Source organism: Oncorhynchus tshawytscha, unplaced genomic scaffold, assembly GCF_018296145.1.
Source record: "Oncorhynchus tshawytscha isolate Ot180627B unplaced genomic scaffold, Otsh_v2.0 Un_contig_2048_pilon_pilon, whole genome shotgun sequence".
Classification (NCBI taxonomy): domain Eukaryota; kingdom Metazoa; phylum Chordata; class Actinopteri; order Salmoniformes; family Salmonidae; genus Oncorhynchus; species Oncorhynchus tshawytscha.
Window position 1 is genome coordinate 223,331 of NW_024609688.1, and position 21,670 is coordinate 245,000.

The following is a 21,670-nucleotide window of genomic DNA, read 5'->3' on the forward strand; positions in this document are numbered from 1 at the left end:
GTAGGATGGAGAAACTGTCTTCATTAAAGTGGGGGGATATACTGTAGGATGGAGAAGCTGTCTTCATTAAAGTGGGGGGATATACTGTAGGATGGAGAAGCTGTCTTCATTAAAGTGGGGGGTATACTGTAGGATGGAGAAACTGTCTTCATTAAAGTGGGGGGATATACTGTAGGATGGAGAAGCTGTCTTCATTAAAGTGGGGGGTATACTGTAGGATGGAGAAGCTGTCTTCATTAAAGTGGGGGGATATACTGTAGGATGGAGAAGCTGTCTTCATTAAAGTGGGGGGATATACTGTAGGATGGAGAAGCTGTCTTCATTAAAGTAGGATGGGGGGATATACTGTAGGATGGAGAAGCTGTCTTCATTAAAGTGGGGGATATACTGTAGGATGGAGGGATATACTGTAGGATGGAGAAGCTGTCTTCATTAAAGTGTAGGATGGGGGGGGATATACTGTAGGATGGAGAAGCTGTCTTCATTAAAGTGGGGGGGGGGATATACTGTAGGATGGAGAAGCTGTCTTCATTAAAGTGGGGGGGGATATACTGTAGGATGGAGAAGCTGTCTTCATTAAAGTGGGGGGATATACTGTAGGATGGAGAAGCTGTCTTATTAAACTGTAGGATGGAGAAGCTGTCTTCATTAAAGTGGGGGGGATATACTGTAGGATGGAGAAGCTGTCTTCATTAAAGTGGGGGGATATACTGTAGGATGGAGAAGCTGTCTTCATTAAAGTGGGGGATATACTGTAGGATGGAGAAGCTGTCTTCATTAAAGTGGGGGGTATACTGTAGGATGGAGAAGCTGTCTTCATTAAAGTGGGGGGATATACTGTAGGATGGAGAAGCTGTCTTCATTAAAGTGGGGGGATATACTGTAGGATGGAGAGGCTGTCTTCATTAAAGTGGGGGGGGATATACTGTAGGATGGAGAGGCTGTCTTCATTAAAGTGGGGGGGGATATACTGTAGGATGGAGAAGCTGTCTTCATTAAAGTGGGGGGGGAATACTGTAGGATGGAGAAGCTGTCTTCATTAAAGTGGGGGGTATACTGTAGGATGGAGAAGCTGTCTTCATTAAAGTGGGGGGGGGTATACTGTAGGTAGAACACATGAGGAAATGTTTCTCCGTTGAGATCATTTCCTTATTCATTTCTAGCCAGATGTAAAATGTTCCTGTTTTGACTCATTTAATAGAGTGGGTTAGGTCTGCTCTATACCAAATTAGCATACCCCTTGAGTCTCTTCCCTGTTTCACACCTGGTAGTTTGGTGGATGGGACTTCCCGCTCACTCTGTCTCCTTCTGTCCCTATCCGTCTCTGTGTCCACTTAGTTCCCCCCCCTGTCTCTCTCTCTCTCCCGCTCTCTCTGTCTCCTTCTGTCCCTATCCGTCTCTGTGTCCACTTAGTTCCCCCTCCTGTCTCCCTGTCTCTCTGTCTCTCTCTGTCTCCCTGTCTCTCTGTCTCCTTCTGTCCCTATCCGTCTCTGTGTCCACTTAGTTCCCCCCCCCGTCTCTCTGTCTCCTTCTGTCCCTATCCGTCTCTGTGTACACTTAGTTCCCCCCCGTCTCTCTCTGTCTCCTTCTGTCCCTATCTGTCTCTCTGTCTCTCTGTCTCCTTCTGTCCCTATCCGTCTCTATGTACACTTAGTTCCCCCGTCTCTCTGTCTCCTTCTGTCCCTATCCGTCTCTGTGTCCACTTAGTTCCCCCCTCTCTGTCTCTCTGTCTCTCTGTCTCCTTCTGTCCCTATCCGTCTCTATGTACACTTAGTTCCCCCCTGTCTCTCTGTCTCCTTCTGTCCCTATCCGTCTCTGTGTCCACTTAGTTCCCCCCTGTCTCTCTGTCTCTCTGTCTCCTTCTGTCCCTATCCATCTCTGTGTCCACTTAGTTCCCCCCTGTCTCTCTGTCTCTCTGTCTCCTTCTGTCCCTATCCGTCTCTGTGTCCACTTAGTTCCCCCTGTCTCTCTCTCTCTCCCGGTCTCTCTGTCTCCTTCTGTCCCTATCCGTCTCTGTGTCCACTTAGTTCCCCCCCCTCCTGTCTCCCTGTCTCTCTGTCTCTCTGTCTGTCTCCCTGTCTCTCTCTGTTTCCCTGTCTCTCTGTCTCCTTCTGTCCCTATCCATCTCTGTGCACACTTAGTTCCCCCTGTCTCCCTGTCTCTCTGTCTCCCTGTCTCTCTGTCTCCTTCTGTCCCTATCCATCTCTGTGTCCACTTAGTTCCCCCCTGTCTCTCTGTCTCCTTCTGTCCCTATCCTTCTCTGTGTCCACTTAGTTTCCCCCTGTCTCCCTGTCTCTCTGTCTCCTTCTATCCCTATCCGTCTCTATGTACACTTAGTTCCCCCTGTCTCTCTGTCTCCTTCTGTCCCTATCCGTCTCTTTGTACACTTAGTTCCCCCTGTCTCTCTGTCTCCTTCTGTCCCTATCCGTCTCTATGTACACTTAGTTCCCCCTGTCTCTCTGTCTCCTTCTGTCCCTATCCGTCTCTATGTACACTTAGTTCCCCCTGTCTCTCTGTCTCCTTCTGTCCCTATCCGTCTCTGTGTCCACTTAGTTCCCCCCTGTCTCCCTGTCTCTCTCTGTCTCCCTGTCTCTCTGTCTCCTTCTGTCCCTATCCGTCTCTGTGTCCACTTAGTTCCCCCCCCTGTCTCCCTGTCTCTCTCTGTCTCCCTGTCTCTCTGTCTCCCTGCCTCTCTGTCTCCTTCTGTCCCTATCCGTCTCTGTGTACACTTAGTTCCGCCCCCTGTCTCTCTCTGTCTGTCTGTGTATGTACAGGCCTCATTGCCTTAATGGATGAGTTAGCTGTTAACAGTTAAACCCATCATCAGCATGTAAAGAGCCGAGGCGACATCAGGCTCGTAGCTCTGTAGATGGAGAGACTGATACCAGCAGGACTCTAACACCTTATCTTATCACAGACATCAGCGCTGAGGGAGGATCCGCCCCCTTCGCCACATCGATAAGCAGCGTTTTATGTCCCTCCAGTGCTCTTTGGCAGGTTGTAATCACGGCTACGCCCATCGGGGACTGGGGTGATGCACACAGGCGTCGTCCCAAATGGCACCCTATGCCCTATATGGCTCACTAGTTTTGACCAGGGCCCATAGGGATATGCAGGGACTAGGGTGTGATTTGGGACGCAGACACAGCCGCCCCCTTGCTGCCCGGTGAGGCTGGAGAGGGTAGAGGGAGACAGGACTAGGGAAGTCAACCGTCAGGGGCTCACTGGCTCCACGTCTGTCTGGGGAGGAGGCTGTTGTTAAGGTAACAAAGTCCATTGTCAAGCTAAGGTTTAGTATACAAGGAAGGAAGGAAGGAAGGAAGGAAGGAAGGCAGGCAGGCAGGCAGGCAGGTCGATAGACAGACAGGCAGGCAGGCAGGCAGGCAGACAGACAGACAGACAGACAGACAGACAGACAGACAGACAGACAGACAGACAGACAGACAGACAGACAGGTCGATAGATCAATAGATAAAAAGCTCTCTCCCTGGTTGCTATGTGCTGACTTGCGGCTCTCGAGTGGCGCAGCTGTCTAATGCACTGCATCTCGGTGCTAGAGGCGCCACTACAGACCCTGGTTCGATTCCAGGCTGTATCACAACCGGCTGTGATTGGGAGTCCCTTAGGGCGGCGCACAATTGGCCCAGCGTCGTCCGGGATAGAGTTTGGCCGGGATAGGCCTTCATTGTAAATAAGAATTTGTTCTTAATAACTGACTTGCCTAATTAAATAAAGATTTAAAAATATATAATCAAAACAAACTCTTTATCCACCTTTAGATGTCGTAGCGTTACGTTGTCTTAGTATGTATCACAACAATATAGCAGATAGAGAACAGCATCTACACAGGCTCTGACCACAGATACTGCCCCTCTTGTTGATAACGTTATCACAACAACATAGCAGATAGAGAACAGCATTGATACAGGCCTCGACCAACGTTATCAACAAGAGGAGCAGTATCTGTGGTCAGAGCCTGTATCGATGCTGTTCTCTATCTGATATATTGTTGTGATAAAGCTGATAACAGGTATCATAATTCATAGCTAGGTTGTTGTGAGTCTTTGTGTGTCGTCATGATGAAGTTGCTTTACTGCAATGATACTCCAGTACTACTGACAATACAATAATAACCCCACTATAAAGCCCTGTTATATACATTATACAATAATAACCCCACTGTAGGCCCTGTTATATACATTATACAATAATAACCCCACTGTAGGCCCTGTTATATACATTATACAATAATAACCCCACTATAAGGCCCTGTTATATATATTATACAATAATAACCCCACTATAAGGCCCTGTTATATACATTATACAATAATAACCCCACTATAAGGCCCTGTTATATAGATTATACAATAATAACCCCACTGTAAGGCCCTGTTATATACATTATACAATAATAACCCCACTATAAGGCCCTGTTATATACATTATACAATAATAACCCCACTATAAGGCCCTGTTATATACAATAATAAGGCCCTGTTATAGACATTATACAATAATAACCCCACTATAAGGCCCTGTTATATACATTATACAATAATAACCCCACTATAAGGCCCTGTTATATACAATAATAACCCCACTGTAAGGCCCTGTTATATACATTATACAATAATAACCCCACTATAAGGCCCTGTTATATACATTATACAATAATAACCCCACTATAAGGCCCTGTTATATACATTATACAATAATAACCCCACTATAAGGCCCTGTTATATACATTATACAATATAACCCCACTATAAGGCCCTGTTATATACAATAATAACCCCACTGTAAGGCCCTGTTATAGACATTATACAATAATAACCCCATATAAGGCCCTGTTATATACATTATACAATAATAACCCCACTATAAGGCCCTGTTATATACATACAATAATAACCCCACTGTAAGGCCCTGTTATATACATTATACAATAATAACCCCACTATAGGCCCTGTTATATACATTATATAATACAGGCCCTGTTATATACATTATAATAACCCCACTATAAGGCCCTGTTATATACATTATACAATAATAACCCCACTATAAGGCCCTGTTATATACATTATACAATAATAATCATATACTATAAGGCCCTGTTATATACATTATACAATAATAACACTATAAGGCCCTGTTATATACATTATACAATAATAACCCCACTATAAGGCCCTGTTATATGCATTATACAATAAGGCCCTGTTATATACATTATACAATAATAACCCCACTATAAGGCCCTGTTATATAGATTATACAATAATAACCCCACTATAAGGCCCTGTTATATACATTATACAATAATAACCCCACTATAAGGCCCTGTTATATACATTATACAATAATAACCCATCCAACACCAGGGTCCATCCACCAGGGTCCATCCAACACCAGGGTCCATCCAACACCAGGGTCCATCCAACACCGTGGTCCATCCAACACCAGGGTCCATCCAACACCAGGGTCCATCCAACACTGAGGTCCATCCAACACCAGGGTCCATCCAACACCATCCAACACCATAGTCCATCCAACCCAGAGGTCCATCCAACACCATCCAACACCATAGTCCATCATCCAACACAGAGGTCCATCAGACACCAGGGTCCATCCAACCAACCAACACCAGGGTCCATTCATCCAACACCAGGGTCCATCCAACACCGTGGGTCCATCCAACACCAGGGTCCATCCAACACCAGGGTCCATCCAACACCGGGTCCATCCAACACCAGGGTCCATCCAACACCAGGGTCCACCAGGGTCCATCCAACACCAGGGTCCATCCAGGGTCCATCACCAGGTCCATCCAACACCGTAGTCCATCCAACACCAGGGTCCATCCAACACCAGGGTCCATCCAACACCAGGGTCCATCCAACACCAGGGTCCATCCAACACCAGGGTGTTACGCACGCCTCTATGAAGAGGGAACGCAACACCCTGCTACAACTAAACTCTCTGTGAAGTGAAAAAGGTATGGACTGTAGGTGCAAGTAAGAATGACAACAAGCAGAATGTGGTACCGTTTACAAGGACTTTATTCCTTTACACGGTAATATGGGGAAAAGGGGCTGGATGGAACCAAAGCAAAGAAAGTAAATCTCAAAGCCCCCCCCCCTCTCCTATCTCACCTGCCTACCCACTACTTACCTAATTTAGCACCACCTGGTGCCCTAACCAAAATACAAGGGATGGTCCGCCCAGGTCTTACCTAGTGTGTCTAGACAGCGAATATGCTACGGGTATATGTATGCCCGCGGGCCTCTTGCCTAAGCACTCCCTAGGTGCCTTCCCCTTCCCCCCTGGGAACAAATGAAACAGAATATTAAACAATTTCAAACAAACTAAGAAACAAAAGGATGTCAAATAAGCTCTATCTGAGCAACAAACTCACAGAACATACCACTTTCCAGCAAAATCAACCTCTATCACAATCAATCTCAGCAATCCCTACCTCCAGCAAAATCTCTACCTCCAAAAAGATATCTTCCCCCTGAACAGAACACTGGCTTTTATATAGTGTCAGAAGGAATGGATAATTGGAGACAGCTGCGTCTTGACGAGGGGGCGGGGTCAGCTCTCCAATTAGCCCTGGAGTCGACCAATCAGCTGCTTGAGGGATTTCAGGAAGCCATTTCCTGAAATAAACACATGCAAATACACAATCTACAACACATAATCTGGGGAACGTAACACAGGGTCCATCCAACACCGTAGTCCATCCAACACCAGGGTCCATCCAACACCAGGGTCCATCCAACACCAGGGTCCATCCAACACCAGGGTCCATAAAACACCGTAGTCCATCCAACACCAGGATCCATCCAACACCAGGGTCCATCCAACACCAGGGTCCATCCAACACCAGGGTCCATCCAACACCGTGGTATATCCAACACCAGGGTCCATAAAACACCGTAGTCCATCCAACACCGTAGTCCATCCAACACCAGGGTCCATCCAACACCAGGGTCTATCCAACACCGTGGTCCATCCAACACCAGGGTCCATAAAACACCAGGGTCCATCTAACACCGTGGTCCATCCAACACCAGGGTCCATCTAACACCGTGGTCCATCCAACACCAGGGTCCATCCAACACCAGGGTCCATCCAACACCAGGGTCCATCCAACACCAGGGTCCATCTAACACCAGGGTCCATCTAACACCAGGGTCCATCCAACACCATCCAACACCAGGGTCCATTCAACACCAGGGTCCATCCAACACCAGGGTCCATAAAACACCAGGGTCCATCTAACACCGTGGTCCATCCAACACCAGGGTCCATCTAACACATCTAACACCATCTAACACCAGGGTCCATCCAACACCATCCAACACCAGGGTCCATCCAACACCAGGGTCCATCCAACACCAGGGTCCATCCAACACCAGGGTCCATCCAACACCAGGGTCCATCCAACACCAGGGTCCATCCAACACCAGGGTCCATCCAACACCATCCAACACCAGGGTCCATCCAACACCAGGGTCCATCCAACACCAGGGTCCATCCAACACCAGGGTCCATCCAACACCATCCAACACCAGGGTCCATCCAACACCAGGGTCCATCCAACACCAGGGTCCATCCAACACCATCCAACACCAGGGTCCATCCAACACCAGGGTCCATCCAACACCAGGGTCCATCCAACACCATCCAACACCAGGGTCCATCCAACACCATCCAACACCAGGCCTTCTTCAAGTTCAGATGGATGTTTTGCCATTTTTCACCAACACAGAGTAATATCAGGGTGATCCATGGCAGGTTGCACCACGTGGTGATGGGCTCCCACTGCCATCACAATATTATTTTAACCTATTTATCTAGCCAAGTCCGTTATTAAGAACAAATTCTGACTCCGGCCAAACCTGGACGACCCTATGGGATTCACAATCACTTGCCGGATGTGATACAGCCTGGATTCGAACCGGGGACTGTAGTGACGCCCTTTGCACCGAGATGCAGTGCCTTAGACCGCTGCGCCACTCGGCGAGGCCTACGCTGACATAGAGAGGAAAGAAATGACTTCCCTTTGTCTTGTGGATTTCTTTAAGGACTGAGGAAGGGGTGCAGGAAGCGTTTGACTGGACTATTCGCACCTGCTTTGTCCTGTGTAAGTGACACACAACACTTTGGTTTGATATTGGCCTGGTAGCTCAATCTCTTCAGATACATAGAGTCTGATAAGGCAGGGCACTGCCTCTGTGTCTCCTCTCCTCTCCCTGAAAAATAAAAAAACCTTGAGTTAAACTGGTTTAGAGGAGATAACAGGATCTATTGAAGCACCGAACAATCTGTATCTGAGCTACGCTGTTCTGCTCCTCCCTCCCATCCCCATCCCCAACCCTCCCCCTAACCCATCCCCATCCCCAGCCCTCCCTCCTAACCCCCCAGCCCTCCCTCCTAACCCAGCCCTCCCCTAACCCATCCCCAGCCCTCCCCCTAACCCAGCCCTCCCTCCCATCCCCATCCCCGACCCTCCCCCTAACCCATCCCCATCCCCAGCCCTCCCTCCTAACCCCCCCCCATCCCTCCCCCCCTCCTAACCCAGCCCTCCCCCTAACCCATCCCCAGCCCTCCCTCCTAACCCAGCCCTCCCTCCTAACCCAGCCCTCCACCTAACCCAGCCCTCCCCCCCTAACCCAGCCCTCCCTCCTAACCCATCCCTCCCTCCTAACCCATCCCCAGCCCTCCCTCCTAACCCATCCCCAGCCCACCCTCCTAACCCATCCCCAGCCCTCCCTCCCCTAACCCAGCCCTCCCCTAACCCATCCCCAGCCCTCCAGCCCCCCCTCCCCAGCCCTCCCATCCTAACCCATCCCCCTCCATCCTAACCCATCCCCAGCCCTCCCTCCTAACCCATCCCCAGCCCTCCCCCCTAACCCAGCCCCCCCCTCCCTCCTAACCCAGCCCTCCCTCCCTCCCTCCCAACCCAGCCCTCCCTCCCTCCTAACCCAGCCCTCCCTCCCCCCCTAACCCAGCCCTCCCCCTAACCCCCCCTAACCCAGCCCTCCCTCCAAACCAAGACCTCCCTCTCTCCCTCCCTAACCCAGCCCTCCCTCCCCCTAACCCAGCCCTCCCTCCCCCTAACCCAGCCCTCCCTCCCTCCCTAACCCAGCCCTCCCTCCCCCTAATCCAGCCCTCCCTCCCTCCTAACCCAGCCCTCCCTCCCTCCTAACCCAGCCCTCCCTCCCTCCTAACCCAGCCCTCCCCTAACCCATCCCCAGCACTCCCTCCTAACCCATCCCCAGCCCTCCCTCCTAACCCAGCCCTCCCTCCTAACCCAGCCCTCCCCCTAAACCAGCCCTCCCTCCTAACCCATCCCTCCCTCCTAACCCAGCCCTCCCTCCTAACCCATCCCCAGCCCTCCCTCCTAACCCAGCCCTCCCTCCTAACCCAGCCCTCCCTCCTAACCCAGCCCTCCCCTAACCCAGCCCTCCCCTAACCCAGCCCCAGCCCTCCCCTAACCCAGCCCTCCCTCCTAACCCAGCCCTCCCTCCTAACCCAGCCCTCCCTCCTAACCCAGCCCTCCCCCTAACCCAGCCCTCCCTCCAAACCCAGCCCTCCCTCCAAACCCAGCCCTCCCTCCCCCTAACCCAGCCCACCCTCCATCCTAACCCAGCCCTCCCTCCTAACCAAGCCCTCCCTCTCTCCCTCCTAACCCAGCCCTCCCTCCCCCTAACCCAGCCCTCCCTCCCCCTAACCCAGCCCTCCCTCCCTCCTAACCCAGCCCTCCCTCCCTCCTAACCCAGCCCTCCCTCCCTCCCCCTAATCCAGCCCTCCCTCCCTCCTAACCCAGCCCTCCCTCCCTCCTAACCCAGCCCTCCCTCCCTCCCTCCTACCTGAAACACATCTTACTCTTTATTGTGAGCAAAGGTCTGCAGCAGCTGGCACTGACAGGTCCGATGCTGAAGCTATCTTATCTCCCATCAGCTGGAAATATATGACCGAGAAAAGAGGAAAGAGACAGGAGGGAAGAGACAGGAGGGAAGAGACAGGAGGGAAGAGGGGAGGGACAGGAGGGAAGAGACAGGAGGGAGGAGACAGGAGGGAAGAGACAGGAGGGAAGAGGGGAGGGACAGGAGGGAGAGACAGGAGGGAAGAGACAGGAGGGAAGAGGGGAGGGACAGGAGGGAAGAGACAGGAGGGAAGAGGGGAGGGACAGGAGGTTGGGAGGGGAGGGACAGGAGGGAAGAGACAGGAGGTTGGGAGGGGAGGGATAGGAGGGAAGAGACAGGAGGTTTGGAAAGGAGGGACAGGAGAGAAGAGACAGGAGGGAAGAGACGGAAGGGACAGGAGGGAAGAGACAGGAGGAAGAGGGGAGGGACAGGAGGGAAGAGACAGGAGGGGAGAGACAGGAGGGAAGAGGGGAGGGACAGGAGGGAAGAGACAGGAGGATGGGAGGGGAAAGGAAATTAGGGAGAGGAGAAAAGAGGGGGCGAGGGATGGAGGGGGAGAGATAGGAGGAGAGGGAGGGGGAGAGGATGAAAAGAGGGGAGGATAAAAAGAATACGGACACACTCTCTGTACTAATACACACACACACACACACACACACACACACACACACACACACACACACACACACACACACACACACACACACATACCTCCCCAGGTGGTATAACAAATAAAGACAGTAAACGGTTTAGACAGCTTTAGATTGTGATGAACAACATCCTAATCAAGAGAAACAATGAAACCTCAGCTGGTCCCAGTCTATTCCTCAATCCAACCACCTCAGCTGGTCTCAGTCTATTCCTCAATCCAACCACCTCAGCTGGTCCCAGTCTATTCCTCAATCCAACCACCTCAGCTGGTCTCAGTCTATTCCTCAATCCAACCACCTCAGCTGGTCTCAGTCTATTCCTCAATCCAACCACCTCAGCTGGTCCCAGTCTATTCCTCAATCCAACCACCTCAGCTGGTCCCAGTCTATTCCTCAATCCAACCACCTCAGCTGGTCCCAGTCTATTCCTCAATCCAACCACCTCAGCTGGTCTCAATCTATTCCTCAATCCAACCACCTCAGCTGGTCCCAGTCTATTATTCAATCCAACCACCTCAGCTGGTCCCAGTCTATTCCTCAATCCAACCACCTCAGCTGGTCCCAGTCTATTCCTCAATCCAACCACCTCAGCTGGTCCCAGTCTATTCCTCAATCCAACCACCTCAGCTGGTCTCAGTCTATTCCTCAATCCAACCACCTCAGCTGGTCTCAGTCTATTCCTCAATCCAACCACCTCAGCTGGTCCCAGTCTATTCTTCAATCCAACCACCTCAGCTGGTCTCAGTCTATTCCTCAATCCAACCACCTCAGCTCGTCTCAGTCTATTCCTCAATCCAACCACCTCAGCTGGTCTCAGTCTATTCCTCAATCCAACCACCTCAGCTGGTCCCAGTCTATTCTTCAATCCAACCACCTCAGCTGGTCCCAGTCTATTATTCAATCCAACCACCTCAGCTGGTCCCAGTCTATTCTTCAATCCAACCACCTCAGCTGGTCCCAGTCTATTCCTCAATCCAACCACCTCAGCTGGTCCCAGTCTATTCTTCAATCCAACCACCTCAGCTGGTCCCAGTCTATTCCTCAATCCAACCACCTCAGCTGGTCCCAGTCTATTCCTCAATCCAACCACCTCAGCTGGTCCCAGTCTATTCCTCAATCCAACCACCTCAGCTGGTCCCAGTCTATTCCTCAATCCAACCACCTCAGCTGGTCCCAATCTATTCCTCAATCCAACCACCTCAGCTGGTCCCAGTCTATTATTCAATCCAACCACCTCAGCTGGTCCCAGTCTATTCCTCAATCCAACCACCTCAGCTGGTCCTCAGCTGGTCCCAGTCTATTATTCAATCCAACCACCTCAGCTGGTCTCAGTCTATTCCTCAATCCAACCACCTCAGCTGGTCCCAATCTATTCTTCAATCCAACCACCTCAGCTGGTCTCAGTCTATTCCTCAATCCAACCACCTCAGCTGGTCCCAGTCTATTCCTCAATCCAACCACCTCAGCTGGTCTCAGCTTCTAGTTCAGATCATATCTGGGATCTACACTACTGTCTAGTTCAGATCATATCTGGGATCTACACCACTGTCTAGTTCAGATCATATCTGGGATCTACACCACTGTCTAGTTCAGATCATATCTGGGATCTACACCACTGTCTAGTTCAGATCATATCTGGGATCTACACCACTGTCTAGTTCAGATCATATCTGGGATCTACACCACTGTCTAGTTCAGATCATATCTGGGATCTACACCACTGTCTAGTTCAGATCATATCTGGGATCTACACCACTGTCTAGTTCAGGTTTAGACAGACCACAGAAAGACCACAGACCACAGACAGACCACAGACAGACCACAGACAGACCACCGACAGACCACAGACCCACAGACAGACCACAGACCACAGACAGACCACAGACCACAGACAGACCACAGACCCACCCATCTCAGAGACTCAGCAGACAGGTTATAATGGTGTCACCTCAGAGACTCAGCAGACAGGTTATAATGGTGTCACCTCAGAGACTCAGCAGACAGGTTATAATGGTGTCATCTCAGAGACTCAGCAGACAGGTTATAATGGTGTCATCTCAGAGACTCAGCAGACAGGTTATAATGGTGTCATCTCAGACACTCAGCAGACAGGTGATAATGGTGTCCCAGCCCTCCCTCCCTCCTAACCCAGCCCTCCCTCCCTCCTAACCCAGCCCTCCCTCCCTCCCTCCTAACCCAGCCCTCCCTCCCTGAAACACATCTTACTCTTTATTGTGAGCAAAGGTCTGCAGCAGCTGGCACTGACAGGTCCGATGCTGAAGCTATCTTATCTCCCATCAGCTGGAAATATATGACCGAGAAAAGAGGAAAGAGACAGGAGGGAAGAGACAGGAGGGAAGAGGGGAGGGACAGGAGGGAAGAGACAGGAGGGAAGAGACAGGAGGTTGGGAGGGGAGGGACAGGAGGGAAGAGAGGTTGGGAGGGGAGGGACAGGAGGGAAGAGACAGGAGGTTGGGGGGGAGGGACAGGAGGGAAGAGACAGGAGGTTGGGGGGGAGGGACAGGAGGGAAGAGACAGGAGGTTGGGAGGGGGAGGGACAGGAGGGAAGAGACAGGAGGTTGGGAGGGGAGGGACAGGAGGGAAGAGACAGGAGGTTGGGAGGGGAGGGACAGGAGGGAAGGACAGGAGGTTGGGGGGGAGGACAGGGGAAGAGACAGGAGGTTGGGAGGGGAGGGACAGGAGGGAAGAGACAGGAGGTTGGGAGGGGAGGGACAGGAGGGAAGAGACAGGAGGTTGGGAGGGGAGGGACAGGAGGGAAGAGACAGGAGGTTGGGAGGGGAGGGACAGGAGGGAAGAGACAGGAGGTTGGGAGGGGAGGGACAGGAGGGAAGAGACAGGAGGTTGGGAGGGGAGGGACAGGAGGGAAGAGACAGGAGGGACAGGGGACAGAGAGGGAAGAGGGACAGGAGGAGAGACAGGGGAAAGAGGGGAGGGACAGGAGGGAAGAGGGACAGGAGGGAAGAGACAGGAGGGGAAGAGGGGAGGGAAGAGGGGAGGGACAGGAGGGAAGAGGGAGGGGAAGAGGGGAGGGACAGGAGGGAAGAGACAGGAGGGGAGGGGAGGGACAGGAGGGAAGGGGGGAGGGACAGGAGGGAGGGACAGGAGGGAAGAGACAGGAGGTTGGGAAGGGACAGGAGGGACAGGATGGGAGAGGGACAGGAGGGGAGACAGGAGGAGAGACAGGAGGTTGGGAGGGAGGGACAGGAGGGGAGGGACAGGAGGGAAGAGAGGGGAGGGAAGAGACAGGAGGGGAGGGGAGGGGAGGGACAGGAGGGAAGAGACAGGAGGGAAGAGGGGAGGGACAGGAGGGAAGAGACAGGAGGTTGGGAGGGGAGGGACAGGAGGGACAGGAGGTTGGGAGGGGAGGACAGGAGGTTGGGAGGGGAGGGACAGGAGGGAAGAGACAGGAGGGAAGAGACAGGAGGTTGGGAGGGGAGGGACAGGAGGGAAGAGACAGGAGGGGAAGAGGGGAGGGACAGGAGGGAAGAGACAGGAGGTTGGGAGGGGAGGGACAGGAGGGAAGAGACAGGAGGGGGAGGGGAGGGACAGGAGGGGGAAGAGACAGGAGGTTGGGAGGGGAGGGACAGGAGGGTTGGGAGGGACAGGAGGGAAGAGGGGAGGGACAGGAGGGAAGAGACAGGAGGGAAGAGGGGAGGGGGGAGGGACAGGAGGGAAGAGACAGGAGGGAAGAGGGGAGGGACAGGAGGGAAGGACAGGAGGTTGGGAGGGGAGGGACAGGAGGGAAGAGACAGGAGGTTGGGAGGGGAGGGACAGGAGGGAAGGACAGGAGGTTGGGAGGGGAGGGACAGGAGGGAAGAGACAGGAGGGAAGAGGAGGGGGAGGGGGACAGGAGGGAAGAGGGGAGGGACAGGAGGGAAGAGGGGAGGGACAGGAGGGAAGAGACAGGTGGTTGGGAAAGGAGGGACAGGAGGGAAGAGACAGGAGGAAGAGATGGGAGGGACAGGAGGGAAGAGACAGGAGGGAAGAGGGAGGGACAGGAGGGAAGAGACAGGAGGTTGGGAGGGGAGGGACAGGAGGGAAGAGACAGGAGGTTGGGAGGGGAAAGGAAATTAGGGAGAGGAGAAAAGAGGGGGGCGAGGGATGGAGAGATAGGAGGAGAGGGAGGGGGAGAGGAGAAAAGAGGGGAGGATAAAAAAGAATACGGACACACTCTCTGTACTAGTAATACACACACACACACACACACACATACCTCCCCAGGTGGTATAACAAATAAAGACAGTAAACGGTTTAGACAGCTTTAGATTGTGATGAACAACATCCTAATCAAGAGAAACAATGAAACCTCAGCTGGTCCCAGTCTATTCTTCAATCCAACCACCTCAGCTGGTCTCAGCTTCTAGTTCAGATCATATCCTCAATCAACCACCTCAGCTGGTCCCAGTCTATTCCTCAATCCAACCATCAGCTGGGATCTACACCACTGTCTATTCCTCAATCCAACCACCTCAGCTGGGATTTACACTCACTGTCTAGTTCAGATCAAACCATATCTGGGATTCTACACCACTGTCTGGTTCAGATCATATCTGGGATCTACACCACTGTCTGGTTCAGATCATATCTGGGATCTACACCACTGTCAGTTCAGTCATATCTGGGATCCAACACCACTGTCTAGTTCAGATCATATCTGGGATCTACACCACTGTCTAATTCAGATCATATCTGGGATCTACACCACTGTCTAGTTCAGACCATATCTGGGATCTACACCACTGTCTAGGTCAGATCATATCTGGGATCTACACTACTGTCTATGTCAGATCATATCTGGGATCTACACCACTGTCTAGTTCAGATCATATCTGGGATCTACACCACTGTCTAGTTCAGATCATATCTGGGATCTACACCACTGTCTAGTTCAGATCATATCTGGGATCTACACCACTGTCTAGTTCAGGTTTAGTACTGTGGCAGTCTGGCCCTCGCTGTGACAAAAATCTCTTCATACTGACAGACCACAGACCCACAGACAGACCACAGACCCACAGACAGACCCACAGACCCACAGACAGACCCACAGACCACAGACAGACCACAGACAGACCACAGACCACAGACCGACCACAGACAGACCACAGACCACAGAGAGACCACAGAGAGACCACAGACAGACCACAGACAGACCACAGACAGACCACAGACCACAGACCGACCACAGACAGACCACAGACCACAGACCACAGACAGACCACAGACCCACACAGACAGCCCACCGAAAGACCACAGACCCACAGACAGACCACAGACCACCGACAGACCACCGACAGACCACAGACCGACAAACAGACCACAGACAGACCACAGACCTACAGACCACAGACAGACCACAGACCCACCCATCTCAGAGACTCAGCAGACAGGTTATAATGGTGTCACCTCAGAGACTCAGCAGACAGGTTATAATGGTGTCATCTCAGAGACTCAGCAGACAGGTGATAATGGTGTCATCTCAGCAGACAGGTTATAATGGTGTCATCTCAGCAGACAGGTTATAATGGTGTCATCTCAGCAGACAGGTTATAATGGTGTCATCTCAGCAGACAGGTTATAATGGTGTCATCTCAGCAGACAGGTTATAATGGTGTCATCTCAGCAGACAGGTTATAATGGTGTCATCTCAGCAGACAGGTGATAATGGTGTCATCTCAGCAGACAGGTGATAATGGTGTCATCTCAGAGACTCAGCAGACAGGTTATAATGGTGTCATCTCAGCAGACAGGTTATAATGGTGTCATCTCAGCAGACAGGTTATAATGGTGTCATCTCAGCGACTCAGCAGACAGGTTATAATGGTGTCATCTCAGAGACTCAGCAGACAGGTTATAATGGTATCATATCAGAGACTCAGCAGACAGGTTATAATGGTGTCATTTCAGCAGACAGGTTATAATGGTGTCATCTCAGAGACTCAGCAGACAGGTTATAATGGTGTCATCTCAACAGACAGGTTATAATGGTGTCATCTCAACAGACAGGTTATAATGGTGTCATCTCAACTGACAGGTTATAACGGTGTCATCTCAGCAGACAGGTTATAACGGTGTCATCTCAACAGACAGGTTATAATGGTGTCATCTCAACAGACAGGTTATAACGGTGTCATCTCAGCAGACAGGTTATAACGGTGTCATCTCAGCAGACAGGTTATAACGGTGTCATCTCAGCAGACAGGTTATAATGGTGTCATCTCAGCAGACAGGTTATAATGGTGTCATCTCAGAGACTCAGCAGACAGGTTATAATGGTGTCATCTCAGAGACTCAGCAGACAGGTTAAAATGGTGTCATCTCAGCAGACAGGTTATAACGGTGTCATCTCAGAAGACAGGTTATAATGGTGTCATCTCAGCAGACAGGTTATAATGGTGTCATCTAAGAGACTCAGCAGACAGGTTATAACGGTGTCATCTCAGCAGACAGGTTATAATGGTGTCATCTCAGCAGACAGGTTATAAGTGTCATCTCAGCAGACAGTTATAATGGTGTCATCTCACAGACCAGCAGACAGGTTATAACGGTGTCATCTCAGCAGACAGGTTATAATGGTGTCATCTCAACAGACAGGTTATAACGGTGTCATCTCAGCAGACAGGTTATAATGGTGTCATCTCAGCAGACAGGTTATAATGGTGTCATCTCAGACTCAGTAGACAGGTTATAATGGTGTCATCTCAGCAGACAGGTTATAACGGTGTCATCTCAGCAGACAGGTTATAATGGTGTCATCTCAGCAGACAGGTTATAATGGTGTCATCTCAGCAGACAGGTTATAATGGTGTCATCTCAGCAGACAGGTTATAATGGTGTCATCTCAGAGACTCAGCAGACAGGTTATAATGGTGTCATCTCAGAGACTCAGCAGACAGGTTATAATGGTGTCATCTCAGCAGACAGGTTATAATGGTGTCATCTCAGCAGACAGGTTATAATGGTGTCATCTCAGCAGACAGGTTATAATGGTGTCATCTCAGCAGACAGGTTATAATGGTGTCATCTCAGCAGACAGGTTATAATGGTGTCATCTCAGCAGACTCAGCAGACAGGTTATAATGGTGTCATCTCAGAGACTCAGCAGACAGGTTATAATGGTGTCATCTCAGCAGACAGGTTATAATGGTGTCATCTCAGCAGACAGGTTATAATGGTGTCATCTCAGCAGACAGGTTATAATGGTGTCATCTCAGCAGACAGGTTATAATGGTGCATCTCAGCAGACAGGTTATAATGGTGTCATCTCAGAGACTCAGCAGACAGGTTATAATGGTGTCATCTCAGCAGACAGGTTATAATGGTGTCATCTCACAGACAGGTTATAATGGTGTCATCTCAACAGACAGGTTATAACGGTGTCATCTCAGCAGACAGGTTATAATGGTGTCATCTCAGCAGACAGGTTATAATGGTGTCATCTCAGCAGACAGGTTATAATGGTGTCATCTCAGCAGCAGACAGGTTATAATGGTGTCATCTCAGCAGACAGGTTATAATGGTGTCATCTCAGAGACTCAGTAGACAGGTTATAATGGTGTCATCTCAGAGATTCAGCAGACAGGTTATAATGGTGTCATCTCAGCAGACAGGTTATAATGGTGTCATCTCAGCAGACAGGTTATAACGGTGTCATCTCAGAGACTCAGCAGACAGGTTATAATGGTGTCATCTCAGAGACTCAGCAGACAGGTTATAACGGTGTCATCTCAGCACACAGGTTATAACGGTGTCATCTCAGACAGGTTATAACGGTGTCATCTCAGCAGACAGGTTATAATGGTGTCAGACTCAGCAGACAGGTTATAATGGTGTCATCAGAGACTCAGCAGACAGGTTATAATGGTGTCATCTCAGCAGACAGGTTATAATGGTGTCATCTCAACAGACAGGTTATAATGGTGTCATCTCAACAGACAGGTTATAATGGTGTCATCTCAGCAGACAGGTTATAATGGTGTCATCTCAGAGACTGTCATCTCAGCAGACAGGTTATAATGGTGTCATCTCAACAGACAGGTTATAATGGTGTCATCTCAGCAGACAGGTTATAATGGTGTCATCTCAGACTCAGCTGACAGGTTATAACGGTGTCATCTCAGCAGACAGGTTATAATGGTGTCATCTCAGCAGACAGGTTATAATGGTGTCATCTCAGCAGACAGGTTATAATGGTGTCATCTCAGAGACTCAGCAGACAGGTTATATAATGGTGTCATCTCAGCAGACAGGTTATAATGGTGTCATCTCAGAAGACAGGTTATAATGGTGTCATCTCAGCAGACAGGTTATAATGGTGTCATCTAAGAGACTCAGCAGACAGGTTATAACGGTGTCATCTCAGCAGACAGGTTATAACGGTGTCATCTCAGCAGACAGGTTATAATGGTGTCATCTCAGCAGACAGGTTATAATGGTGTCATCTCAGCAGACAGGTTATAATGGTGTCATCTCAGCAGACAGGTTATAATGGTGTCATCTCAACAGACAGGTTATAACGGTGTCATCTCAGCAGACAGGTTATAATGGTGTCATCTCAGCAGACAGGTTATAATGGTGTCATCTCAGAGACTCAGTAGACAGGTTATAATGGTGTCACCTCAGAGACTCAGCAGACAGGTTATAATGGTGTCATCTCAGCAGACAGGTTATAATGGTGTCATCTCAACAGACAGGTTATAATGGTGTCATCTCAACAGACAGGTTATAATGGTGTCATCTCAGCAGACAGGTTATAACGGTGTCATCTCAGCAGACAGGTTATAACGGTGTCATCTCAGCAGACAGGTTATAATGGTGTCATCTCAACAGACAGGTTATAATGGTGTCATCTCAGCAGACAGGTTATAATGGTGTCATCTCAGAGACTCAGCAGACAGGTTATAATGGTGTCATCTCAGAGACTCAGCAGACAGGTTATAATGGTGTCATCTCAACCAGCCTGCTTGGGTTCTTCTCCTTTACTGCTATGATGCCAACATCAGCAGAAATATGGAGGTTCTAGGGCCAATGTCCAAACCAACTCGTAAAATTCTCCCATAGATAAACAAGTATTTTATTACCAACAGACAACTGCTTTCGTCTTAACACTGGTAGCAACAATTTACAAGGGCATCTCGTCGTTTAATCACCAATTAACTACTGTAAACTGTTATCTTTGGGACCGTGCACCTTGGAACGCTATCAGGGGCGAAGAGATGCACACAAAGGCGGGTAAAGATCTGAAGACAGGGGAGCTTTCAGAGGAGGAGGAGATAACAGGGAGATAGCAGTCTCTGTGTGGCAGGGGTGAAGGTTGGGCTCTGAGAGGTGGAGGGGGATGAAGGTTGGGCTCTGAGAGGTGGAGGGTGAAGGTTGGGCTCTGAGAGATGGAGGGTGAAGGTTGGCTCAGAGGGGTAGGGTGAAGGTTGGGCTCTGAGAGGGGAGGGTGAAGGTTGGGTGAGAGGTGGAGGGTGAAGGTTGGGCTCTGAGAGATGGAGGGTGAAGGTTGGGCTCTGAGAGATGGAGGGTGAAGGTTGGGCTATGAGAGGTGGAGGGTGAAGGTTGGGCTATGAGAGGTGGAGGGTGAAGATTGGGCTATGAGAGGTGGAGGGGGATGAAGGTTGGGCTATGAGAGGTGGAGGGTGAAAGTTGGGCTCTGAGAGATGGAGGGTGAAGGTTGGCTCAGAGGGGTAGGGTGAAGGTTGGGCTCTGAGAGGGGGGGGTGAAGGTTGGGTGAGAGGTGGAGGGTGAAGGTTGGGCTCTGAGAGATGGAGGGTGAAGGTTGGGCTCTGAGAGATGGAGGGTGAAGGTTGGGCTATGAGAGGTGGAGGGTGAAGGTTGGGCTATGAGAGGTGGAGGGTGAAGATTGGGCTATGAGAGGTGGAGGGTGAAGGTTGGGCTATGAGAGGTGGAGGATGAAGGTTGGGCTATGAGAGGTGGATGGTGAAGTTTGGGCTTTGAGAGGTAGAGGGTGAAGGTTGGGCTCTGAGAGGGGAGGGTGAAAGTTGGGCTCTGAGAGGTGGAGGGTGAAGGTTGGGCTTTGGGGGAGGGTGAAAGTTGGGCTCTGAGAGGGGGTGAAGGTTGGGCTTTGAGAGGGGAGGGTGAAAGATGGGCTCTGAGAGGGGAGGGGGTGAAGGTTGGGCTCTGAGAGGGGAAGGGGGTGAAGGATGGGCTCTGAGAGGGGAGGGGTGAAGATTGGGCTCTGAGAGGGGGAAGGTGAAAGTTGGGCTTTGAGAGGGGGAGGGGGTGAAGGTTGGGCTCTGAGAGGGAAAGGGGGTGAAGGTTGGGCTCTGAGAGGGGGAGTGAAGGTTGGGCTCAGAGTGGAGGGTGAAGGTTGGGCTCTGAAAGCGAGTGGGGGGAAGGGTAGATAAGGCCTCTAACCCCTAACCCCTTCCTCCTATGTCTCTAACCCATAACCCCTACCTCCTATGTCTCTAACCCCTAACCCCTTCCTCCTATGTCTCTAACCCCTACCTCCTATGTCTCTAACCCCTAACTCCTAACCCCTTCCTCCTATGTCTCTAACCCCTAACCCCTTCCTCCTATGTCTCTAACCCCTAACCCCTTCCTCCTATGTCTCTAACCCCTAACCCCTTCCTCCTATGTCTCTAACCTCTAACCCCTTCCTCCTATGTCTCTAACCCCTAACCACTTCCTCCTATGTCTCTAACCCCTAACTCCTAACCCCTTCCTCCTGTCTCTAACCCCTAACCCCTTCCTCCTGTCTCTAACTCCTAACCCCTTCCTCCTATGTCTCTAACTCCTAACCCCTTCCTCCTGTCTCTAACCCCTAACCCCTTCCTCCTGTCTCTAACCCCTAACCCCTTCCTCCTGTCTCTAACTCCTATCTTCAGCATCCAACACCCCTGTCTCTAACCCCTAACCCCTTCCTCCTATGTCTCTAACCCTTTCCTCCTATGCCTCTAAACTCTACTCCTATCTTCTTCGTCCAACACCCTAGTCCCTAACCCCTGACCCCTGACCCCTCTGCTAGAGATGCCATGTCGTTGTGCAATGTGACAGTAAAAGCCGGGTTGTAAACTACTGTTTATGTCGATC